The sequence below is a fragment of the Thunnus albacares genome, chromosome 14 (genome assembly GCF_914725855.1).
Source record: "Thunnus albacares chromosome 14, fThuAlb1.1, whole genome shotgun sequence".
In the NCBI taxonomy this organism is placed as follows: domain Eukaryota; kingdom Metazoa; phylum Chordata; class Actinopteri; order Scombriformes; family Scombridae; genus Thunnus; species Thunnus albacares.
In genome coordinates this window covers 4,321,173-4,339,645 of record NC_058119.1, presented here as the reverse complement: position 1 = coordinate 4,339,645, position 18,473 = coordinate 4,321,173, and the positions used below count along the sequence as shown (strand labels likewise).

Genomic DNA, 18,473 nt, shown 5'->3' with positions numbered 1-18,473 from the left:
CACACACACACACACACACACACACACACACACACACACAGAATTACAGGTTTACCAGCCTCGTAAATCAAGTCCTAAGAAGGACACTCATTTGCTTGAACCATTGCTGTTGGGCAGTACTGGCTACTAAATTAGCCTATATTAGCAGGGTTTTTTTTTTTGTGAATGTGTGTGTGTGAGGGTGTGTATCTGACCGCTAACCTAATAGAAGTCGGTATAACCCTGCTGGCAGAGAGCGTGCAGCGACAGAGCTAATAGAAAGATAATGAGTCAGTCCATACTCACGCCTCTATTAAATCTCTCCTTAATACTCTCCCTGGAACGACGGCTGTATTAAAGCCCCGCTCCTCCTTTATGACTGCAGCGTTATGAGAAAAATGAACCAGCAATGAATATTCATGGTCCAGCTGAGCTAAATACTTCTTACACTTTCTGTTTACAGTGAGAATAGAAGGTGTTTCCAAGCTAAAGCACTTACAGGGGGCTGCAGTAATGTCTGTGAGAGGGTTAAAATTACCCAGCCTTTAGATTAATGCAAAAAATACAACACAATGGAAAACATGTGGTAACAAGTTTGGGCTATCAAACCAAGGCAACAGTAATGCATATTTTATAAAAAAAATTACACGTAATAGCAGCCAAAGTTGTAGCCATACACTGCAAACTACAAGAAGAAATGTCTGATGACTTTTTGATGCCACAAAACGTTTGGAAGTTGAAGACAAGTGATTCCTGTGTGTCCTCCACGTTAACCTTTTTCTTTTAGGTTAACAAAGAAACATTTTGGTGCAAGGTGTGCAGCAGTAAATCAGAGAGCCATTGGTCATAGATTAATTGTTTATTGACGGTGACAAGTTGTGCAGGTAGGTGACACTTGCTAAATAGTAAATGGTAAAAACAAACTGAAAAACAAACATGAAAACTACAATTTTGCAGTCATGCTAGAAATTTTAATGATAACAAGAAAATAATGAAGCATACCAGAACAGATTTAATACAAATTGTGAATATTTACATTCATAGTCATCTTCAAAAGTAAATTGGCATGTGGTAAACTGCTTATTAGCTTGAAAGTTGTGTCTACGTTCAGGTTTATTTCAATTTGAAACTTTTACAGAAACATAGGAGGAAATTTGCAGTATAATAAATTTTCCACTCTGGAAGTTGGCATTTAATATCTAGAAGTTTCCATGATGGGAAGCTTTGGAAAATAGTCAGCTGTAATGTAAAGAAGGTTATTTGTATCGATTACTGTTTACTGGTCTCAGCAAAAGAAAGACTCATTCGTTATTCCATTTACAGCCATCTATACTACAAATATCTCCTAATGAAATCACTCATCTGAACCCATGTCATGTGTCAACTGAGATATTTTACCTGATGTCTGACATCATCAACATACTGTATATGCGCTGTGGGTTTTAAGAATGAACACATCATATGTCTATATGTTTATAGTTGACACATACATGACATCCATTAATAGGACATGGAAAAAATACACAAACATGAGTTTACAAAAAAAAAAAATCAGATTTAGCCTAATTTCAACATGGGAGACGGCTAAAATGTAACTGGAACAAAAATTTTGTAAGTGGTAAAATATGGTTCATGGGTTTAAAAGGTTAAAAGATGCAAAAGACTATAAATGAGTCTTCAAAGACTAATTCAAGTTTCTAAATTTGTGGTCTTAAAAAGTTTAAAAGATGATGTTAGTAGCAGCCTTAATAGCAGCAACTAACAAATAACCCAGTCATACCACCCTCTTTTCCCCATATTTCCTGTCTGCATCCAGATGATTTATCCAATAAATAAAAAATGCTAAAAGAAAAAATCTTTGAAAAAGAGAGAGAACGTTTGCCTCCACTGACATGGCTCTGTTGTGCAAGATACACACGCTAAATAATGCTACACGGACTCTTCTTGTCCCACATTCCGATTCTGTAGATGTAACTCATACATGTACACAAAGTCCAGTTAATGGATTTGTCCATCCATCATTCACAACACCTTGGAGAAGCAATGTGGCTTTTGTCCGATGTTACCAATTCTTTAGCATTGAATTACAGCACAAAACACATGCACACATATTCACACAATCTGCATGGCGCTTCTTTCTCTCTCAAACTCACACATGCAGTATGGCTGCATGAATACAAACCCACAGAGGAAAAGCACAAAAAATATCCCACAAGAGAGTTATTTAGATATGTGTTGGGGATGAGGATAATGTGATGTCACCTCTAATACCCAGATAGAGACACAATGTCCCTGCCAGTGCCTTGCCTTTACATGTAAAAACAGCGGAGGAGGCACATATGAATGACAATGCGGCTTGTGTCAGTGCAGGCTGACTTATTGGGGATGTGTAGTGCAGGCCAGGCCAGCTTCATTCACGCCGCTGTGTTATTTACCCCTTTTTTTCTATTACTAGTGCATTTTTATTGCAGAGGGAATCGGGAAGATGTAATTGCCTACCAGGTATCTGCTTGCATTATCAGGCCTAGGATGGCATTAACTATAAATAGATAAAGGACATTATGCAGCCATATTGTGTACTGTGCATGTGTGTATGGGTTGGTGGGTGATAGGGCCAGAGAGTGTTTTTGAAAGTGTGTTTTCTTGTGTGTGTGTGTGTGTGCGTGTGCGTGTATGTGCGTTATTTGATTTATTCAAACTACACAGCGTGTGGTTTATGACAGATAGGATATACAAATCTATTGTGAGGTTAGAATTAGATATTTGACCAGACAATGGGATAAGCTGCATCTCCAGAAGTGACCTGCATAAACCCTGGGTGTGTATGTATGGTGTATAGGTACAGTGTGTGTGTGTGTGTATATCATTGGATGTGCTTTAGAAAATAATGCACAGAGCAATTTAAGTTTCTTTGCATGAAAAGGAAATGTGTGCTGTGTGCAGAACTGAATCTCTCAAGCCAGCTCAGCAGGGAGTTTAACAACAGTCTCCTTTCTTTCTTTCTTTCTTTCTTTCTTTCTTTCTTTCTTTCTGTCTTTCTTTCTTTCTTTCTCTATCTCTCTCTCTGTCTGCGTCAGTCTGGCTATGTGGGCACAGACAAAGTCAAACTGCTGCTCGCACATATTTGGGCGGCTATTTAATTAAAAGTGGATTACAAGAGTGTTGGGTAAACAAAGATCAGATTAACAAATAGGCCGTCGCTGCTTTCCCATTTGCTAATGCAAATTTGACTTGACGATGGGATTGGTCGTGCAGAAGAACGGCTCCGCCGCTCCGACGGAATATTAAGACCCGGTCTGGAGCTCAAGTTAAGTCGGGACGACTCGCAGAAGTTGGCTAAGCCCCCATCCTTATGCCCAGTGTGTGTGTGAGAGAGTGTGTTTGCGTGTTGTCCTGCAAGACACTATTTCTCATTTCTTATCTCCGAGGTGTGGGTCTTGATTTGAATGATGCCGTTTATGCAGCAGATGAACCACAGAATGTGGTTGTAAACGTTTTCATATCAAACCCAAAAATATTTAACAGAAGCACAAGAGAGACGGCAGACACATTTGATTTTTTTCTGTCCAAACATTTCTGATTCAGTGTTGAACTGTAGAACTCTCTGTACTATATGTGATGAGACACCACTGAAGCCTGTGATTACAAAAGTCCTTTTTAAACATACTGTAAATCATTCCAGTGATTTAAATTTAAATTCAATTAAACTGTTCATTATTTTAGTAAGGAACCCTTAGAACCCTCAAGGACCCCTTTAACTGCCTCAAGGACTCAAGGGTAGAGAACCACGGCATACCTAGAAAGGCCAGGATGAGGGGACATGTCCTCCATCTCACTTTCCTATAAGTCCATTTGTCCCTACTGTTTTACAGTTGGATTTTGGGTAAATGACTAAAACCATGCTGAGTATTCTTCTCTTACTGCCCAGCCATCATAATACAGATAAGAGAATATGTTGGGCTGACAAAAATCCAATTGTTACCGTCCCCCCACGCTAAAAGCTTCATGGTCCATCAGTGAGCACAAGTGGAGCATTTTTGCCCCGAGTAATACCTCTCAGGCCTAATACTGAAGGCCAATTCATAGTTTCCAGATCCATGTGGGTCCACCTGAGGTAAATTTTGTCATCTGCCCATGTATGCAAACAGCACAAAATTTGTGACCATGCAGACTGTATGCACTACAACTGTGCCAACTGCACAAGCTAGAATAGCAAACTAGATACTTGTTTCGTATATTGTATGTATAGACTGTATTCCCCACTATTGGGCATATTCTCATTAAGCTGGTGCACACACAACCTTTTTTCTTGTTGCTTTGCCAGACACAACAAAGAAGAATCAGCTGTACTGTCATTGTCCAAGACAATGGAATTACAAAGGAACTTTTCATTAAAGTCCATGTAAAGGAAAATCTGAGATTTCTTTTTAAACACTTTATACATGTTGGAAAATAATTGTCTAAAACATGTGACAAGTGTTAAACTGTTTTTCACCATTTCCATGTTCAGGATTTTCTGGGCGGGCCTGAAATGGTGGCTCAATCACATAGAGGATTTCCTAGCATGACCCCTCCCCCACTACATAAACAGTAGAGCTCATAGTTACTATTTTTATACTGGGTAGTTTTACAGACTTTCATTGGAGACAACTGGGATTCACTTCATATAATCCGCTATTACTGGTGAATGGGGCCATTTTTGCTCAATGTTACTGACACTGGCCACCACCCGTGGCTTCAGTGTCAGTGCCGGCTGTACAGCTGGGAGGTCCCCGGCCAAAGTGAGAGTATTTGCCACTTCACCAAAAAGCATGACATGTGAGGCAATTGGGTGACAGCTACAATGAAGCTGCCAAGGACTTTTCAGCAGAGAACTGACTCCATTGAAAAAAACGTCAATTTAACGCAATGATGATCGCTTGTTAACTAGTCATTTAAATTACATTTTTACTGAAACAAGAGATTTACCCACAAAATATTTGCCAAATTAAACAGTGGCTCCTAATGTTACTTTATTTCTAAAATATCATCCATGTTGCTTGCCTTACACATAATGTTTTTCATTTTCACCATCTTTAATTTGGCAGTTAGCACTACGTACAGATGAAGTTGACGGGAATGCTATTAGTTTTGCAGGTACTGACCCGATGATGGTGCTACAGGAAAAGTAAGAGGATCACCAAAGTTATTACAATTCATCTTGTGGGGGACATTAATGTCTGTACCAAATTTCTTAGTTCCATCCATTTTTAGTTCCAATCTATTTGAAAGAGTTGCTATATTTACTGTATAATTGAAAACTTTGATTTCTATCTCCCAACGGACTCACAACATTGTTATATTCACCTTTAACAATTTCTTCTTTATTACATCAGGAAAATTACAATGTTTCAAACAAACCGCCTTGCTGTCAGGTACAGAGGAATCAAAAATCTATCTATCCATCCTGACAGAGTTTCTGCCTCTTTGTCTTTATTTCTGTCCTCACATCTATTCCCATTTTTCACCCACCCTCCACATCCCTCACAACCTCTTGTCCATGTGTCCCAGAGTTTTGGACACGGTTCGACCTTGCCGTGATAGACTGTCGCTGTGTTCATTCTTCTTTTTCAGGACACCTCTCACCTCCCCGGTCACAGGAGAGTGAGAGAAAAAAGAAGAATGGAGCAGAGTCGGAGGAGGACGGATGGATTTATTGACGTGAGACTCGGGCTCGGGTCGATGCATCAGAGTCTGGATCATGGTGGATGATGAGGCCTCTGGGTGTCAGGGACAACTTCATACAGGGCCGCACATTTATCTATGCAGCTCTCTGTCTAATCTATGCAAACTGACTATTTTTTACCTACAAACTTCTCCTTATAGTTTTTTCTTGAAAGCAGTATTCTATAAAATCCTACATTTAAGTTATATTTTTATCTTTACAGATCCTTGAATATTAAATCACACGTTGAAGCAGAGGTTATCACAAGAGGTTTATTTGTGTAAAATGTCTTGGAACATTAGGCTACTTTAAGATTGTTTAAGGACTTTGACCTTTTTACACAGCACAGGAGAGGAGCAGGAAACATGAACCACTGAGCGCAAGACAGAAATTCAAAGTGCTTAGGTCTTCAAGTAGGAAAATAAGACAACCTTGATAAAAATTGTCACAGTGTTGCTTTTAGCCCATTCATCTCAGAGATGAAGTTTACCACCTGATGAATGTAAGGTCAATATTCGCTCTCCTTTTAGCTCCGTTTTGGTCTCCAGCAACTCCTGCAGGAAATATCTGACTCTTTAGCTGCTAAATACTCCACTATGTTCACCGGCTGTTGTGGTTTGCAGTGTGGACCCAAATGCAGACACAGACTAGAGTGACGTTAAATGAAGTAAGGCTTTATTGCCAGGGAAGTGGGGGGAAGTTGAGGTGGATGGAGTGGGGATGAAGCAGGCTGAGGCCGAGGACTTGAGGGCTGAGAGGTGTGAGGGAGAATGGCAAGGGCAGGCAGGAGGGAGTAGGTGTTGGTGGTGGTAGTGGGCTGGAGAGTGGGCAAGCTGGCTGGCAGGCAGGTGAGTAATGGTCCAGGAGCACTGGATAGAGAAACAGCAATTGGTAACAAGTCCAAACTTTGAGAAATCACTAAATATAAGTGAGAGGCCTGAAGTGTAAGCTACCACTTGGGCAGAAACAACGATCTGGCGATGAGTGGATGAAGAGCCGGGGTAGATATACTGCAAGCTGATGAAATGATGACAGGCAGGTGAGCAGACTGGGAGAGGTGATGAGCTGATTGCAGCCAGGAGTGTGGAGCTGGGAGCCAGGAGAGCCACGCCCAGGCCAACACACACACATACACACACACAGACACACACACACACACACACACACACACACACAGACACACACACACACACACACACACAGCCACAACAGAGAAAGACAAGACAGGGGAACACTGGAAACACAGGGAAGGGGAAAAAACAGGGAAACACTAGGGACACTTCAGGTACCATAACACTGGCTAAACTATGACAAGCTAGTAGCAAATATTATTCCGGCCTGGGATCTTTGTTGTAAAGTTCTGAAAACAGTAAAGTTGTGGGCCAACCAAAACAATGAGCTGAAAGACGCTAAAATGCTCCATTTGTGCTGAGGGGAACTGTAAAGTTGGGTGATAATTCTATGTGAGTTTGTGACAATGAGCAGCCCCTTTTCAAATTATATGTTTTCATTTGATCAATTGTTAAGATTAAATATTGATTAGGATGGCTTTAAAGTTGTGAAATACAAATTAAATTAATATGATACATTTTAGCTTTCATTTCTTATATCCATCATTCTCTTTTGTAAGTTTAGCAGTGTTGTCTTTATGTATAGTTTGTAATACACTATAAGCTATGTTTACTAATAGTCTAGTGTCTATCTTTCACTAGCATATAACACAAGCAGCAAAACTTTACTGTATTTCCCATAAAGAAGATTAGGGCAGCTGATCAGCGAGAGTCAGAATGCTAAAATTACACAAGAATATCATTGCAAATGCACTGTGGGACTTCACACAGAATACCCTGAAAAAATAAAACTAAGATCATGTGACAACTGAGCAAACTCCATCTGCTGAGGAGGACTGTAAGCTGTGGTTGAAAGCTCTGAAAAAAGCTAGCAAGTGGATCTTGAATAACCGTAAGATTTTTTTTATTCATTTATTTATTTTTGCCACACTACTGATCATAAGCTCAAGAACAAACTTTCATGCTCAAAAATGTTTCTGTGTTGCACAAGTTTAGGATAACTGCATAGTGCGTAGAAGGTGCAGTTTGTTTCTTTAGACAACTTTCACCTTCCTTTCATTTTTCACTTCCCCGCTGAAAGTCATGTAAAGACAAGATTCATCCTCTGGGCACCATGTAAACCTGTACCAAATTTAATGGCAATCTGTGCAATAGTTGTCAAAACATTTCACTTCAAGTCAGAAAACGTCACCCCATGGTGGTGCTGGAGGAATAGTCAGATAATCAGAGTCAGGAGGCTTCATCCTCTGGGGACCATGAATGTGTTCACCAAATGTTATATCAATGTCTACTTCTAGTGGACTGACCAACCAACATCTGCATCCCTAGAGCCATACACTAAGAAATAAAATGTTACATTTACTTAATTTAGTTGTCAACCAGTCCCATATAACTATATGAATAAATGAGAAAAAGAACAGAGAATTGATCATTACTAAAGACTGTCAAGCAAATCTCACCAAACTATATTAACTAAATGGTACATCATTAAGTCATGTGGAATTAACTTACTTAAGACATTTAGGTTTTATTTACTAAATGCAGTTATTTTCAATTTACTACAGTTAAATTTACCTTTATTTTGTTGATTGTATTAAACATGACTGCATGACTATATGCTACATGGAGGTGAGTGAGTGATATAAATACAACTTAAGTAATTGTACTTCACCTGACTTTATTTAACAGTCTCAGGTCAGAAAAAGTTGAGGAATGTGCTTCACAAAAAATGACATCAATATATCTGTCATAATACATGAAACCAAGGAAGCAAATGCAGAAAGATTTACCATTTTGTACTGTTTTGCCCTTGCTGTCATGCCTTCCTTAAAATAGATAAAAAATATACAAAGAAATACATAAATTAATTTTAAAAAAAACAATATACAAGGAAATTAACAAATAATTACCCTTTTTAATATTCTAGTACATTGCCTGGATTATTTATTCTTTAAAAAGTCAAGAATTACTAGAGCTCAATATGATCAAATTGCCATTTTTGTGCATTCAAACATCAGCCAATGCTCATGACTGAAAAACTAGAAAGTTATTTTTTATGTCAAAATGCACATGTGCTCAGTTTATAGTGATATGAAAACAGGTAACTGCAGTGAGTAACTAGAAAAGGCAATTTCTGAAGAGACTGCAGTATGAATGCTGGCTGTTAAAAGGCTGCCGTTAAATCCCTAAATTTGGGTGAAGAAGCAGCTGATGGAGTATGAATGATTTGGAAAAGTGGAAAATAGGTGGGTCAAATTAGGAAATATCAATCAGCTGTGTTGAGCATTTTCAAAAAGTATGAATGGGATTTAAAAGTTGAATAAAACTCCTAATGTATGAAAGATATGGAACATTTTAAGGTTTGAATGGAGTATGAATCAGTTGAAAATGCATGAAAAAGCAGCTGAAGCAGTATGAATAGGTGGAAAGTGGGAAAGGGATGAAGGATACAAAATATCGACTAAGCAATGAAAGAAGTTCAAATGTGAGTTTTAGAGCAAGGACTTAAATGAGATTAAGTGTACTGAGAAGGAGTTGAGGTTTTCTTTAATTGCCTTTGTTGGAATAAAGATAAAACATCAGCTGAGGTCTAAGCCCTGACAAGGGTTGAACTATAGGCACTTTTATTTTGAAAAACTAGGTCCATCGGTAGTTTCTTGTTAACATATATTGATCATTGGGGGCTTTTATTTTGAAAAGCCTCTCATAACTCTCATGTTATGATAAAGTTACCATCTTGGACTTTTATTTTGAAAATCGGAAATTACTGTGTGTGTGTGTGTGTGTGTGTGTGCGCGTGTGTTTGTGTGTGCGCAGTGTGTAGACTGAGAATTTAACCACTGAATTAGCCCATCACAGACAGGTGTCAGTTTCCACTTAGAGACAGAGTCACAGGTTGCTATGGTGACAGGGCCCCCTGCGGCAAGGGTGAAACAAGCACCAACATTTATATTCCATTGAAATATTTCAGCCATTAAGCCAAAATTAGTCACTGAACAACTTCTTATAACTCAAAAACTAAATGTCACATTGCAAAAAAAAAAATCAGTTTGAGCAACCCGAGACTTCACTGGCCAGGCTGATGCATGATATGTGTCTGTATGATTTAAAATAAAGGAGCTCTGACAAAATATATATCACCATCATCTCTGTTTTCTTCTGCCCTTCCTCTGTTTCTCTGCCCTTTTACGTGATTTATTCAAAAAACGTCCTGTTTCAATGGAAGCAACATAGGTTGAGAGAGGACAAATTTGTCTACATTTTTAAGTATAAACTGTGCTTGTTGAAAGGACACTGTGGGAGTAAGATCATAATGTGTTGAAGAATTTTGACAAAATTTGAAGGCCTGGACCTACAGCGTGAAATGTCTCTGGGTCTGAACATTCTGTGCAATACACATTAATGTAAAAATCTGAGAAGGGCTGAAAATTTTATGAAATTTGAACTGCAATTGTGTAAAAAGTATGAATGATGTGAAAATGTTGAAGCAATGTGAGAAAGTCTCAAGTCTTGTGACCCGTTTAAGGTGTGAATGAAGTTTCTACTTGAATGTATGAATGATTTGGAAGAGGCTGAAGATGAGTGGGTTTGAATGTCTTTCTAATTGACTTCCATTATAACTAAAGTTCAAACAAAGTTGAATATTTTGAAAAGTTTAAATGGGCTTTGAAAGTTGAATGATTCCTTGAATGTATGAAAGATGTGGAACATTTCAAAGTTTGAATGAAGTTTGTAGCTGAAAGTATGAATGAGTAGTAGAGTTTAAAATACATGAAAGTGTGAAAATGTATCAATTTTGAACATTCTGTCCATTCATTTGAAACTGCCAGAAAATGTTGAAAATTTCAAAAAGTATGAATGAGAAAAACAATAGCACACGTCCTTATTGAGCTGAATGTTTTGTTTGAATGAAGTGTCTACGTTAAATAATGTGAGAAGAGTTAAGGGCCAAAAAAGTGGACAAAGAATAATAATAAAGTAGAATAAAATATGTTGTGAATGCATCCAACATTCACACCAACAAATTACAGCAAATGTTGGCTGTTTTGGTTGATGGATGAAAAAAATCATAAAAAATATATTTTATGTTTAGAGATCTTTTATCTAGCCAGCAGTCCAAAATGCATGAATGCTCAGTTTACATTGACATATCAGAAATATCAGCAAATACTATAAATTAGATAGAAATAGAAACTTCAGTTTTAGCAGTTAAGGCTCAGATGATTGAAATTGTCAGATCGATTAATGTTCTGTCTTTAGATATTTTTTGTCTGGCCAGCAGTCAAAAATGCAAAACTGCTCAGTTTGCAGTGACATAAATAAAATATCAGCAAAAGAATGAGAAACACCATTCTTTCTCTCAATATCATTTTTGTTGAGCCAGCAGTTCAAATAATCAGTTTGCAGTGATATGAAAACAGGCAGCAGCAAGTGCTAACAAATAAATAAAATAAATAAAATATTTGGCAGTTTTGTTTGGAGGGATGACAAATATGATAAAAATCTATCACTATTCTCTCTTTAGACATTCTTTTGTCTAGACTGCAGTCCAGACTCTGAGGATGTTCAGTTTGCTGTGACATAAAATCAGCAAATGCTCAAAACTGAACAACCGGAAACAAATGTCTGTTGAAATTGCTTTTTTGGTCCAAAGATATGCAGTTCACAATTATTCACTGAACCTAACCAAAGGTTCACAGTCTCATCAATTACAGGTGAGTTTATTCATGTAGTCTGTTTTTGAGGACCCACACCTTTGTGGAAAGCCTGCTGCCATCCAACTCCATCAACAAGATGGAGAACAAAATTTTGTAGAAATTCATATGTGTATTTCAGATCCTTGGGGTAGCTCAAGTTTAGGCTATAGATCAGGCCAAGCGGGACTGCAAACCCATTTGCCACATCTCTAAGATCGTTCACCACCTCCACCCCCCTTATGATGCCAACATCCTCAGGGCATTGGTCAGCTCTGCTCCATCGTGTCTAATGAGAGATTCCAAAGACCATCTCCTCCATTTCTCTCCTTGCACCAGTTTGATTAATATCCTCAAAATGGAGGAAGAACAAAATATTGAGTGCAGCTGTCACTTTCAATATGAATTCTCATTTGATTTCTCAAATGTCTATAAATTGTCAGAATATAGTAAAAGTGGTCATAAGAATTCCCCAAAGCCAAATGAGACATTTGGACAAAACAAAATGTGAAGACAATAGTTCAAAATCCAAATATGTTGAATTAACAATGATATAAAAACAGAAAAGGAGCAATTTTTCACATTTAAGAGGCTGTAAACAAGTGTCATTTAGTATTTCTGCTTGCAAATGACTTATTTATAATATTATCAAATAGTTGCCAATTACTTTGGTCAATAAACTAATTCAATGAATCAACTTATTGTATCATCACTGACTAGAACATGGAAGATTTGGACTTGCACCGTCAGCATTAGCCAAACTAATTAAGTACAATACAATGGACACAAATAGTAACAGGTCTTACTAGACCCTGCGTGAAAAAGTGCCCAGCTGATATACCAGTAAGAAATAAGAGGGCAGAAATTGTATTGTGGTCGTATTGTATGTATTGAGGTCGTAGTGGGTGGTGGTGGTGTACTGGACTGCATTATATTGAAAAGTGTTTATAATATTTTGTCAACCCCACTAACATACGTAAAGTGGGCAAAATATTAGTAACAATCCAGTACACCACCACCACCACACACTACGACCTCAATAATAAATATAAAGTGGAATTATCACCTTTCTGACAATGTCAACAAAAACTGAAAATGTATGAGCCTTGTAAAAGTAGAATTTATGGCAGAGCTGTTGTTTTGGATTGCATTAGATTGCTCAGATTACTCAGCAAGCTCTTCTTTGCTGAGTAATATAACAAAATAAGATAAAGCTAAAAAGAAAAGTTAAATACACTATACATCACCTCGGGGGAACATTTAATATTTTGCTCTTACAAGACAAACACGAGTAGGGGAAGATCATTTAATAGTGTGAGAGTTAAGCTAGCGACAACCGGCTTTTCAAATCTAACATTAAAATATACAACTGATCACATAAAAGTCAAAAATATGCATAGTCCTGTGTCTTGTTGTTAATGCATCGATAAATGATATTGTTGAAATAATTCACATAATTATCAAAATCAATGGATTGCTTTAGATTGCAATAAAAACTTTCAACCAACGGTTGCTGTAAACACATGGTCCATTTGCAGTCGCAAGAGAAAATTGCTGTTAACGTGTGTATATTGAACATGTGTAGAGAAGTACTGAAAGTGTGTTGGGACACTCTTTTTTCAGTCCAATGCCTGCAGTATGTTTTAAATAACCTGATTACGTAGCTTCAAATCATTCCTGAAACCATACGCTATTATGTTAATGTAATGAAACCTTCTTGTTTTGATGGGCAAAACTGCAATTATTTAGTAGTGTCACCATAAAACAACTATGTAATGCAAACATCCAAGTTTAATTTCTTAGAGTGAGCTGTAGCGTGGCTAAAAGATCAGATCAAATCATCATTAAAAGAAATTTAGTAAATCCAACCCTCTGCCTCTCTGTGTGGATCGCACAGCTTAGTTTGGTTGTAAGAGGCTCATATGAAAAGGTCAGGGACCAGTGCTGCACAGAGGGAGGGCTCGATGTGTTGAATAATACAGTAGATGATGTTATGGGGGGCACATGACGCCTCCTCCCATGATGCGAACATGCTTCTGTGTTATTTTAGTCTCTGGCAGAACAGGGATAGTCCATCTGGGTTAGCTGTAGAGTCACCCTGTACAGTCCCAGTGAGGAGCACCATGGCTTTCTGTAAGGACAGGACAAGACACGAAGGGTTCAGCAGGAGTGTCTTGACACGAAATGCCAGGGAAAGGAGGAGGGAGAGGGAGAGGACAGAATAAAAGAATTGGGGCAGGAAGAAGAAAAGATATAAACCAGAAAGATGAAGACTAACAAGGGAGGAACTGGGAAAGTGAGTAGAAAGAGAAGCAGAGCTGGGAAATCAGAGAAAACGAGACATTGAATAAGTGAGGAAGGAAATGGATGAATGTGGGAAAGTCAGAAGGGAAAGGAAGAGGGCAAGAAGAAAATGATGAGATGGAGAAGACAGAAGGATGCTGAAAGAAGAGTAGGATGTGAGGCTTGTCTGGTTTGAATTTAAGTACAGAATGGACAGATTGGATTTAACGCTGACAGTGAGAAGATAATCACTTTTCCAGGATTGTGAGCGATATTGGTTAAATAAAATGATACATTCTAGTAGCGTACACAACACAATATAATACACTTAAGTCATGCAATACCAAAGTGTTACAGTTTAATACAAGATCAAAATATACTATGTAATATAGGATGAAGAAAATGATATGATCAGATATAATATGAGTATAGCATACAATATATTATGATTCCATGAGATGTTACAGTGCTGACCTCTAATATCACACAAAGTAAAATAGTATACTATATAATAATTTTTAATCATAAAATATGTAATCATACTACACTGAGATGTGATGGTACAATATGATATGATATATGACACAATATAAAATAATTAGTGGTGGACAGTACATTCACACCATTACTGTACTTGAATGTACAATTTTGCAGTACTTTATGGGTATTTCCATTTGATGGTACTTAAAACTCCACTACAGTTCAGAAGGAAATGTTGTACTTTTTATTCAACTACATTTATTTGACAGTTATAGTTACTACTTAACTTTGTAATGAAACTAAGTACATTTACTTAAGTACTGTATTTACTGTAAGTACAACTTTGAGGTACTTGTGCTTCACTGAAATATTTCAATTTTATGCTCCTTTAAGCCTCCTTCTCCATTTTTACCATTTTAATAATCATATTGAATATGATTGTTTTTTACAGATTAAACTGTTCAACATAGCACCATCTTGACCAGCTACAGTGTTTCCCTTGCAGAGTGCACTGACAAGTACCTGGAGCAGAGTTGTCCTGAAAATTAGTTAGGTTATGTAAAAATGTAACACGAACATGTGCCATAATGAGTGCATAGTACTTTTACTTCTGTACTCATGCACTGAGATTGAGATTTTCAACATAGGATTTTTACTTGGAGTGGATAATAATTTTCCTGGATTTATTGACAATTACAACTATAACAGCAACATTAAAATGCTGGTTACATTATTGCATTAGCAATGATAATCCAATATACTGTATACTCTAATATAGATTATAACACTATATTAAAAGGCCATTTACATTTTGGTGATTAGAATTATGGAGTAATTTAACATGGTGGTATTAACACAGATGTTTAATATATGATACTATTTGAAATACAATTGAAAATTAATTTAGTACATGAGACGTGACGCATACAAGTCAGTAAAATATAAAATAAAATGTATCAGAGAATCGTTTCATATGGGTTACACATGTTAAAAGTTATGATATTTTTGTGATAGAATCAAAAAACATTAAATAACATAAAAAACTGAAAATGTGAATGGGCAATGAAAGCAAATGATAGACAACTTCTTATGCTAATTGTCTAGTTTAGCAGCACTTTGAAACATGTGTGTGCATGCATTGGGGGTGTATGCCAGCAAGCTGGTGAGGAGTGCCAGAGGGAACAGTATAAACACTGTCTCCCACAAAACACACGTGTGCACACACACACCCACAGACTGTGGGCTACATTTTCATGGAGGCGCAACAACCAGCACAAGCAACGCTTGCTGGTTGACTATTTGATATTTTCTTGGCCTTGAAACTTCCTTTGCGCATCTGTGCACGGGATGAAAATCATGCCATGTTTTGAAACTGAAAAAAAAAAAGCATCAGAAAGTTTAAACTCAGTGTTTGAAAGCTTAAATGTAGTAAAAAAAGGTTTTCCAATATTGAAACTCTGTGTTATGGGTAAACACAACATGATTGAACTATACCTCAGCAGAGAGCAAACAGTAGGTTAAGAGCAAATGCCTGCAAGTAGGGGTGTTGTTTTTTCAGACCGTCCGTTTCAGAGTTTCAGACCAGAGCTGCGACACAATGCTGCCAGAAGTCACTTGATTCACAAGCCCGCAACTGTGTGGGCAGATCTCTGAAAAGTGGGTATTGTAAATCTGTAAACTTAGCTCTGAAAGAACAGTCTGCAATACGAGTGTAAATGTACATCTGCAAAAGTTTCAAAATAAAGATTCGCCCTTTTGAAACTCAAGTTTCAACGTTTCACAACTTTCTTTCCAACATATGCGCACCAGTTTTCAGATCAGCATGTATAAGGTTTCAAACCTGGAAAACAAACTAATACACCGGGAGAACAATGACAAATTTGAACTCTGAAAATGTGTTGGAGAAACACTAAAAAGAGTTCTGCAGTAGTGATGAAGGAAAACTCCAATACAAAATAATGTTTACAGAGATTTGACATTTTTTTCAGCATTTCAAAAAATTATGCAAGTACCTTTTTTATTAGATTTCAAGCTTTCAAACACTAACACTAACCTTTTGAAGCTTTTCTTTTCATTTTTGAAAGATGGCACGATATCCAGTATTTTCAGTTTCAGTATCTGTTGTCCACAGCTGCTTTATACTATATGAAAAGCTTCTCCTTTAGTTCATTAAATCTCTGCAGCATCTGAAGGGAGCAGGACTGATATGTTGATAAATCTGCAGCCTCTGAGAAATGCTGTGCCAGAGTTCAGTGCCATTACGCACGGCCGTTCACTGTGTTCACCTTCATTAAATAGCCTGATGTCATCAGAGTGGTCAGTTATAATGTGATACTCTGCTTTTATGAAGGAGACATTGGGTTAGCAGGGCTCATCAAAGCCTCTTTTCAAACTTTCTTTTTAGCAAAAGTAGCTTTGATGTTTTATCCTTGAAATATATTTCAGTGGAAACACTGCTGTCTAACATTAATTACCAAACTGTGACCATGTACAAGGTGAGATACAGGACATTAGAATTATTGCTTAAAATAGCGTTGGTCCGATATAATCATAGAAATGGCTTTACCAAATCAATTTCTTTATTTTTACTTCCATCGTTATTATAGAAACTAACTCATGAAAAAAGTACTCTGTCTGTCTTTGGGTGCAGATTTTTTGGTGATGTTTGTTCATGTTGTGATGTTCTGAACCATCCAGACATTTCCTGAGGAAAAACTTTGTTTGTTGAGCTGTCTTCATGCTTAACTGTGGTTGGCACAACTGTTTCAGAGCTATGAGAGTAGTGATGTGACTGGCTGAAAGAGTATTTAATAATCACCACACCTGCTGATCTCTATTCACCTTCATCCAGCCTTTTTGCACATTGCACTGCTGCACATACATGAACCAAAATAGCAGGTGTGCATGGAGATGTCCTCACAGTCCATGTGTCTAAGACCTACCACCTTGCACTTTCACGGTTAAAATAGGGCCTAGTATATATGGTGACCAGGCATCCCGATCTGTCCAGGATTGTCCCAGTTTCAAGCTGGGTGTCCCGAGTCCTGACAAATATCTGTAAAACACTTCTACTACTAAATTGTCCCAGTTTTCACCACAATTAAAATAACTTGTTTTCAGCACTTACACAGACATGTATCATGTTCTGTCCCACTCATTATTCTCTAACCCAATATAAAAACACAAACAATGCACCATGCATCTGAATTCAACACTGATTTGTCTGTGTGTGGCGATCAATGTGTCTTTGTCAAGGCTGTTGCTAGCCTATGAAGCTCTTTCTGACAGAAGCTGCCAGCATGCTAACGGTTAGCTGCCATGCTAATGGTCTATTCTAAAGAACTCCAAGAGGCTTACTCCTTCCTTCGTAACGCCTTGATTCCACCACACAGCGGTTTTGTTCGATCCTCCACATGGCTTCATACCCCATCGGGGGCGTTTCAGAAGCAGAGCATTTTGCTCCGGCAACGCCAGAGAGAAGAGAAGCACCCCTCTTCCAGGAGAGGAAGCCAGGGAGTGGGGCAGTGATGGCAGCAGTGGTGCCCTAAAATCTTGTGATTTTCCACTTCCAACCTCTCATCACCAGTTATAATGTAATGTTGATGTAGTGATGCGATATACGATCGGGAGTCTGCACAGGGTGTTTTATTTTGAAAATGACTGTATGCTCTATGCCGTTGCTGTCTGACTTCCTCTCCAACTCATCTGCTCAAAAATAGATTAGATGCGTATGGTCAACGGAGCGGAGAGCTGCTTCTGGGACACTTCTGAAACACACTGCAGCAAGTGACTAGAGCAGCCGCAATCAGCTCCAGTGACTGTGTTGGAGCCAGAACGCAACAAAGACACACCCAGTGGGATCAAGCCATGAAGTACCCGCCAATGAAAATGCTGCATTCTACAAACACTGCAAGAGTACATTTTTGGTTGCGCACAGTGGCTGATCATATTAAGACTGTCAAACATAAGTGGCGATTTTCCTGAGAGCTGAGGGCTCAAGAAAAGAAACTCTAACTAAGAAGAAAGACTGCAAAGCGTAAAGTACGCTTTAGACGCTTTTGATATTTTAATCTTAATAAACTTGTTGCGTTGTGAAGATGTAAGTTATGTAAGTAAGTTATTTTTATGTTATAAAGTTATTTATAGGCCACAAAGAGATCTGCATCGTGTTTTGTGTAAAAAAAAAAAAAAAGCTGGCAGAGAATGTATCACAGTCGGACGTTTAGCCAGCAGCCTGTGCTTTGTCCTTGTTTACTTCTCACA

At 37.9% G+C, this 18,473-nt stretch overlaps 2 long non-coding RNA genes across 2 annotated transcripts; both read right to left on the bottom strand.

Annotated features, from left to right (window-relative positions):
- Positions 1-6,341: 6,341 nt before the first annotated feature.
- On the bottom strand, positions 6,342-6,778 carry LOC122996571. The gene is made up of 2 exons (XR_006407031.1): positions 6,637-6,778; positions 6,342-6,552 (listed from the first exon to the last, which is right to left on the bottom strand). It is a non-coding gene; the product is annotated as an uncharacterized LOC122996571 (long non-coding RNA).
- A 5,912-nt stretch (positions 6,779-12,690) lies between these two features.
- LOC122996572 lies at positions 12,691-18,175 on the bottom strand. The gene is made up of 2 exons (XR_006407032.1): positions 17,568-18,175; positions 12,691-13,578 (listed from the first exon to the last, which is right to left on the bottom strand). It is a non-coding gene; the product is annotated as an uncharacterized LOC122996572 (long non-coding RNA).
- Positions 18,176-18,473: the final 298 nt, after the last annotated feature.